Source organism: Maylandia zebra, linkage group LG22 (assembly GCF_041146795.1).
Source record: "Maylandia zebra isolate NMK-2024a linkage group LG22, Mzebra_GT3a, whole genome shotgun sequence".
NCBI lineage: Eukaryota > Metazoa > Chordata > Actinopteri > Cichliformes > Cichlidae > Maylandia > Maylandia zebra.
In genome coordinates, this window is record NC_135187.1 from 23,964,715 (window position 1) to 23,972,569 (window position 7,855).

Consider the following 7,855-nt stretch of genomic DNA (forward strand, 5'->3'; position numbering starts at 1 on the left):
CATAGCCAGACACTGAAAGCATTTACTCTGTATGCACATGCTCAGACATACACACATAGATATGTGCATACTCACACACAAAGCACCCCCCAGATTAAAAAGCGTAAAGTTGAAAAGTGGACCCGGGTGCACAGTGTCAGGTAAAGGAAACAGACTACTGAGAGTGTGCAAGGTCAGAAGTCATACTGCATGTGTTCCACGTGAAATCTAATGTAAGTACAGGCACGCAAAGCCATATGTAGGGCATGCTGGACTGTTGACATGTTCTTGATACTCAACACACAACACAGTCAATCCTGAGAAAAGCAGCTGCTTTCAATATGTGTTTCATCTATAAACTGCTTTGCATTACCTAATCTCGCTGCAAAACAAGAGAGGTGCCTCCCAATCACACACACACACACACACACACACACACACACACACACACACACACACACACACTACCTCGCTCACACACTGCAGTTAGAAGCCTCTAGAGCAGGATCATGTGTGAAGCCACTGAAGGCTTGTCTAACCAGAGACAGTGAATGGAAACAGACCAGTTAAAGGTGACAGTAAACTTGATGAAAGAAATAATTTTTATTATTATTTAATATGTGCATTAGCTCATTCATTGCCATTGTCACATCCTTGCCAAGATTCACAAACCGATTCTGTAAAGATTTTTGCACAGGTCATCAATGGGCAGGAAGCGGCAGTGGTTAAAAACAGACCGCATCACGCTATTCATCTGCCCGTTTCTCGAAGTAATTGCGTGTTTTACAAGAGACAGCTTGCTACAAAAATGCTCTCTGGGCTGTGCATCAGGCATCGTTCTCATAACAGACTGCGTGTGTCACAGGTGAATCGAAATGCAATGTACATTAAGAAATGTATAAAAGGCAGAGCTGCAGGAGAGCCAAGTCGGGATGTTTTTGATTAGGAGAGAAGTGGTTCGCAAGCAAAGGATGGACAAGGAAGTTCAATGAGAGACATACGTGGATCTGGACATGCTTTGCCTAATGTTCCTGTTTTTACGAGCGCTGTTAAATTGTCTGTGTAGACTATTTGGCAGGTTTGAACACAGACTGAGCACCGCATTCTCACAACTCTTTACCTGTATGTGTTAAGATTTAGAGTTAAAGGGAGAAATTGCTCATTTGTCAACACCTTTTTTTTTATCTCCATAAGCCATGATCAGTTACAGAAAACTTTTTGTCTTTCTTTCTTTTTTTTTTCTTTTTTTTTTAAATTGCAGTATGGTTGAGTTTTATTGTCAATAATAGATTGTTTTTTGGGGGTTTTGGCAAGTGTAAGAATTTCCTCTTTGGAATAGCCTATTTGCTTTGATAGGCAAGTGAGCAGAGGTAAAAACTCTCTCGTATCGAGAAAGAGGAACACCGACCGCTCTATTTGTTTAGTCTCCATGGAAATGAAGGCATATCATTGTGTACACAATCAAAGGGTCCACGGGTGAATCACTCTCTATGGCATTTGGCTTTCTATTCAGTCTCCGGCTCTGAATGTGGAGCTGTGTTTTTGCTGGACCTAACAGTTTGTGATTATGTCATCTTCAAGCACCTTTACAACGAGGGATTTGAACCACAAATGAATGAATACATAAGGAGTTTTTTAAATTTTAGCCGCACAGCATATGTTAAATGAGCGCTGAGCAGAAAGACCTTTCTCACTCTTTGGCTTGTCAGATGTGGTTCATTTGAGTTCACATTACTTCCAGTTTAAATTAGCTGAGCTAAACTTTGTTTTCTCTTCAGAGCAGTTCCCCTGGGCTTGCTGTTGCCTGGTTGCCTTGTTCTCCCAGAAACAGCACGACGGGAGACAGCAAAGCTATGCTACCATCGTCATCACTGTTTAACTTGCTTTAAATACCTGCTTTAGGTGCTTTTTAAAATGTGTCACATTTAACAAACAAATCTGTGGACATCTCTGAGTGACAGCTGGTGTAGAGGATGGTGTTTTTGCAGTAAAAATTATTTTAGAAGAATATATATTTAAAGGGAATCTGGTGCAGTTCTGCTCTTGCTCTCTGGTCCTTCCATCCTGCCCAGATGGAAGGTTTAGATTGCTGTGTGGAGTGATGGGGCCCACAGCGCAAAGCTGTACCATGGGGCAGATAACTCCCCACTGCTCCACTAGAATAACAAAATGGAAGTGAATGGCCATAAGTTTTCAGCAAGTTGGGATTCGGTGAAATAATCTAAAATTAATTTACATTTTTTTTCCTTGTGAATGTAATTTAACCAAAAATAAATACATTTAAAAAATGGTCGCTTGACATTTCTGTCACTTTCACCCGGGGGACAGGACATGGTGATGAGTGGGGCAGATTAGGAAAAAACCCAGCAGCTAGACCCAGATCAGGGAGGAGGGGACGCTGAATGTGACCTTCAAATCCAGCAGGCGGATTGATTCAGGTCCTTTGGGGAGCAGTGGGAAATACCTCGGCCTGACAGGAGACACTGAACTAAGCAACCAGGGCTCCCTTGGGAGAGCACTCGACTATAGGATCCCATGAATTCCAGACTCTGGGAAATTTCTTTCCACACCAAAACTTTGTTTGATAAAACAGAAAATGTGAGAATGTGTGACATTTCAGTATGAACAATATCTAAAAAATATTGCTGTACGGTGACTGATCAAAGGAGATATGCACTTGTGCTGTGTATGTACTGTGATCGGATGAGGGACAAGGCTACATGACTTTTATGATTTAATTGAAATTCACTGTACTGCTATTTCTTTTAAATATTTCGTTTTGGCCTTTTGAGCATCATAAAGGGAAGTACCCGCCATTATATATGCAAAATTGAAGACATCTTTATGCCATTTGACAGACTTGTTCCTGTTTGACTCAGAAGTGGTGGTCCATTACGACCATTTAAACATTAATGGGACACTATTAAATTAATAAAATAATCTGATCAACTTCGCATTGCTTTGTTTAATAAACGTAAAAAAACATGCAGAAAAAACAACACTGCTCCTAAGCTCATTAATGAACTTAAAAGTTTGACAGTGAAAGTATTATTTCTTGTGTTTTATTTTGATAGTGTTTCCTATCCTCCTAGTGGAGCAAACCTGAGATTGGAGTTTGCATCAGCAGAATTGATGTCTGCAGGGAGAAAGATAGATATGGAGTATCCAAACAGTGGATGCATTCTGCATTATGACCACTTATAATTATTGCTCGTTAAGAGCATTTAAAATCTATGAATAATTTAAAAGACTTAAGCTAGCTTTTGGCTAAAGAGTTCCAAATTTAGCTTGCGTTGGCATTTGATTCAAATAGTCTTTTAGTTTCACAGCACCTACTATTTTATCATTCTATAAGAGGCAATGTTGTTTCTTCTGATTTCACTGGTTATATTTAAAAGTAGGAAGACATCTTTTCAGCCATTCTTTCCGATACATCCAAACAATCTAGATTTACGAAAAGCGTGACACTCCAGAGGGAAAAGTATGCAAATCTGATTTTGGAGCAAACCATTTCTTTAAGTCTTCCAATTGTATCTGATTTCACAGATAAAATTAAGTGTGATAATATTAGCGTTATAGAAATGGATGTAAGGTTGGATGTAGGTTTATAAGCAGTTATTTATTTTATGAAAGAACACTGGACCGCGTTCAAACTCCTCTCAACGCACAGCAACAGTCACTTTTCACTTCGACTCATATCCAGTTGCTTAACTGAAAGCAGACTCTGTTAAATGTTACATATTAAATATTTACTTTCATGCTGTCATTGAACACTGGAACCGGTCAGATGATACATGGAGTATTTGTCGACATTCAACAGACCTGAAGCAGCACGATTGTTTAAGCCATCTCCATAAATAATCATATTGATGTATTTCTCTTTGGCGTGACCCTCTTAGATTGCAGCCTGGTTCATTGCTGTTCATTCGGTCCCATCTCCTGCCAAAAAGATCTAATCCCGTCTTTCTCTTCGGCCTGTCTTTATATGAAAAAATATGTGCAATAAAATGTGGGCTCTTTTTTTATTCTCCAGAAAGAGGCCACAGGGGGGAACAAGGTTCTGAGTTCTCCCTCTGGATATTGTGGTATCATTGAGTTTGCACGAGATCACTACTCTGCTACGTCTTGTTACCCAATACACTTGCTATATCACCTCATAGAAGATCGGTCTCACATGTAAAATGTTTAACACATAAAAACCAGTATCTGTGCCTCAGTGGGAAAACTGAGAACCAAAACAAAACTCTTGAATCCATGTTCTTTGATTTATGCAATTAAAGCAACAATTGACTGTTCTCCATAGCAAGAAGCAAAAACGACAGTAGTTGGAAATCATTTAATAAGACACGAGTCAGTCTGATGTATGTCTCACTGATGTCTACAGAGAACGAGGCCGCACTGAATCAAACAAAACCAAAGCAATAGTCTGAGGCTGAAGTAAATATTTTTTGTCTTGTTTTCTGAAGATTTCACACTGACTCAGCTCAGCATCACTCAGATGGGTATGAGCTGGTGTGCAGATCCGAGTCACTGGTATGCTGAGTGATGTGGCCGCACACTGAGCTTTAAAGCTGCTGGGTCATTAAACGTCCACACAACAGCAGCGGAGTGGAATGTGCGACATGTTAAGGGTCCAGAGTCTAAAACACTGGAAAATTATATATGAGATTGAGACGTTCATACTGTACACTGGCTGTCTTAATGCAATAGAAAAAAAAGACCCAAATCTGTGAATTAGGAAGTCAAGTATGAGTCTCTCACTCTTTGGGAGTATTGATCACAGGAAGCAAACTAGAAGCCTTCAAGTCGGATGTGTGACGGGCCAACTTCCTTTCCTCTTATCCTTTGAGAATGATGTTTTCAGCTTGTTTGAGTCAGTAGTGCTTGATCACTGTCACAGTAGAGTATTGGGAAGGAACAAAAAAAGGATGTGTTGAAAGTGAGCATGGTGCCCTGTGGTGTATTCACCCATTCAAGCTATGATTAAGTGGATCATATGTGCTGTAGTGTGGACCGAATCTTTCACAGTGCAGCAGGAGATAAGGCAGAGGGGGCATTTGTGACACATCAGAGAATAGCAGTAATATGAACGAAACATAATTGTGTAGATGGGGAAATGGAAATGGATGGAGAGGCAGGTTTGGTGAGAGAGGTCTGGCTGCGCTGTGGGGACACTTCCGGAACAGGCACTGCTGTGAGGACAGGAAATAACACACACAGATTTGTCCCTGCTTGCCATAATAGGAATGGACATGGCGGGCTTATGCATGTTTTACCAAAATATGACAAACTTAAACAACACAGCAGTGTGTATGTGCCTTGACACTTAAGGTATAAGCCTATGCATTTCTTTTGGTGAGATTTCCTGTCCTCGTAGTAAAAAAAACCTGAGGGTGGAGCTTGCCTCAGTAGCGTCCCTGGAGTGGAGTGTCTGCAGGCAGAAAGATAGATATGGAGTATTCAAACAGTGGAGGCAATATACATTATGACCACTTACCATTATTACTCGGTTGGAGCAATAAAAATCTATGAATAATTTAAGAGTTGTGAGTGCTTCTTCTAAAGCTTTTATTTTAGCTTGTGTTGTCATTTGGTCAAAATTGTTATTAAATTTTAGATTATTATTGTGTTATTATATTATTGTTCTCCAAGATGCAGTACCTTTACTCCTTATTCCACTGCTGCAATGCATACAAGGGCTTTTTTCTTAGCATGGAGACTGTATAAATACATATATAGCTACTGTCATAGCATCCATTGGTTACTGATACCATACACTGGTACTGTTGTAAAAGGCCCTGAGATAATCTTTTTGGCTAGTCTCATCTGATCTCATCAAATGTGTCCAGCCAGTTGTGGATCTGATTGCCAAATTAATACTATGTGATGGTGCCAGATTCTCAATCACTTGTATACCATATTTATTGTCGTATGTCTGTGAAGGTTCTCAGTCATCCAGGTCATTGTAGTCAAAGGAGCTTACAAAGAAAAGCATCTGGAGTTCTTTAAGTTGCTTGAAGATGTTTCACCTCTCGGATGAGTATTTATTGTCCCTTTTCTTCTCATGGTTACCATAATTTACTAAATGCACATCAGGTAGTCTTTAGTAAGGTTTATAACTGAACCTTTAACGCATTAGCAAAGTGTTTACTCAGGCCGTTGGTCACAGTAGCAGAAGGATAACTTATTTCCAACAAACATCTATACAACCACATTAACCAGAGGAGTTTTCACTAGTGAGTATTGGAGTAGCCTTCAAAATATGTCAAGTCAAGTTGGCTTTATTGTCACTTCAACCATATACAGTAAGTACACAGTGAAGCGAAACAACGTTCCTCCAGGACCAAGGTGCTACATGCAACATAAATTTACAACATAAATTAACAGAAAACACTAAACTAGCTAACTAAGAGGCCTGGTTAGCTGGCTAGCAGAGACAAGACAGACTGACCTAACATAAATTACAACATAAATTAACTAATGATAAATGATAAATAAATAAATAAATTAATGTCAATGCATCCATCCATCCATTTTCTCCTCCACTGACAGCACTTGCAGGCCAGCAAAGATGAGATCCTGAAATCACCAACGAGGAAGACTTTAGCCATTTGGATACCCCTAGAATTTATTTAAAAATTACGAACAGAATCTGTGACAAAAGTCAACCCTGGAAAATTTAGACACCCACTTGGATTGAGTTCAACTGATTGCCAGCAATGTGGACTAAGCTCTCACTCTGGTTGTATGGGATTTGTAACAAAGGGTCAGCTATCTCATTCCTCCTGAGCACCTCCAACAGGTACCACATGAGGGAAATGTTGGAATGCCTTCTCCAAGTCCACAAAGCACATGTAGACTGATTGGGGAAACTCCCACAAACCCTATATAGAGCTGATCCAATCTTCCGAAAGAATGAAACCGGCATTGTTCCTCCTGAATCTTAGGTTCAACCAATGGATGGGTTTTCCTCTCCAGTGCCTGGTTGTAGACCTTCACAGACAGGCTGATTCATCCACCTCAAGGGCTCTGCCACCAAGGAGCTCTTCAATTACCTAAGTGACCTCACCACTGGTGATAGGCGAATCATTACCCAGATTCTTTCTTCCTTCACTCAAGATGGCTGCCTCTGCCTAAGCCTGGTTCTGCCAGAGGGTTTCTTCTGTTGAAAGGGAGTTTTTCCTTCCCACTCTTGCCAAAGTGCTTGTTCGTATGGGGTCATCTGATTGTGAAGGTTTTCTCTGTTCTCTCTGTATTATTGTAAGAGATTAACCTTACAGTATAAGTCTTGAGGCACTATACAGAGTGAGCAGAGCATCGCTTTTGCTTCAAGGTGGACCAAAAATCTTGTTCTGTGACCTCACTGAATTCTTCCCACACCCATGTTTTTGCTTCAACTACTTCCGGAGCCACACTTCTCTTGGGCTGCCGCTACCTTTCAGCTGTCTCAGGAGTCCCACAGGCTAAACAAGCCCGACAGAACTCCTTAGAGCGATGGATCCCTTCATCTCCCGTGTCCTCCATCTGGTTCAGGGATTACCACCATGGCAGGTAGCAACCACCTTGAAGCTCCAACTCCATGTCAATACCTCAACAATACAGGTGCAAAAGGACAATGAAGTCCACAGGTGGGACACCCTCCAGTACACCTGGAAGAGAAAATGTCCAAAATGTTCTCTTCTTCTTTTGATTATGCATGTTTACAGCAGAGCCATAGTAATAGGCTTGTTTCTGCTAGTTTCATTTAGATTGTAAATAATCTAAATGAAAGACTGAGCAAATATCAGTTTAGCGAACAACTGAAGGCAAAACAGGCATCGTACTGCAGGGTTTGAAAACACCAAACTAGTATTAATCAGTACTGCAACATAACAAA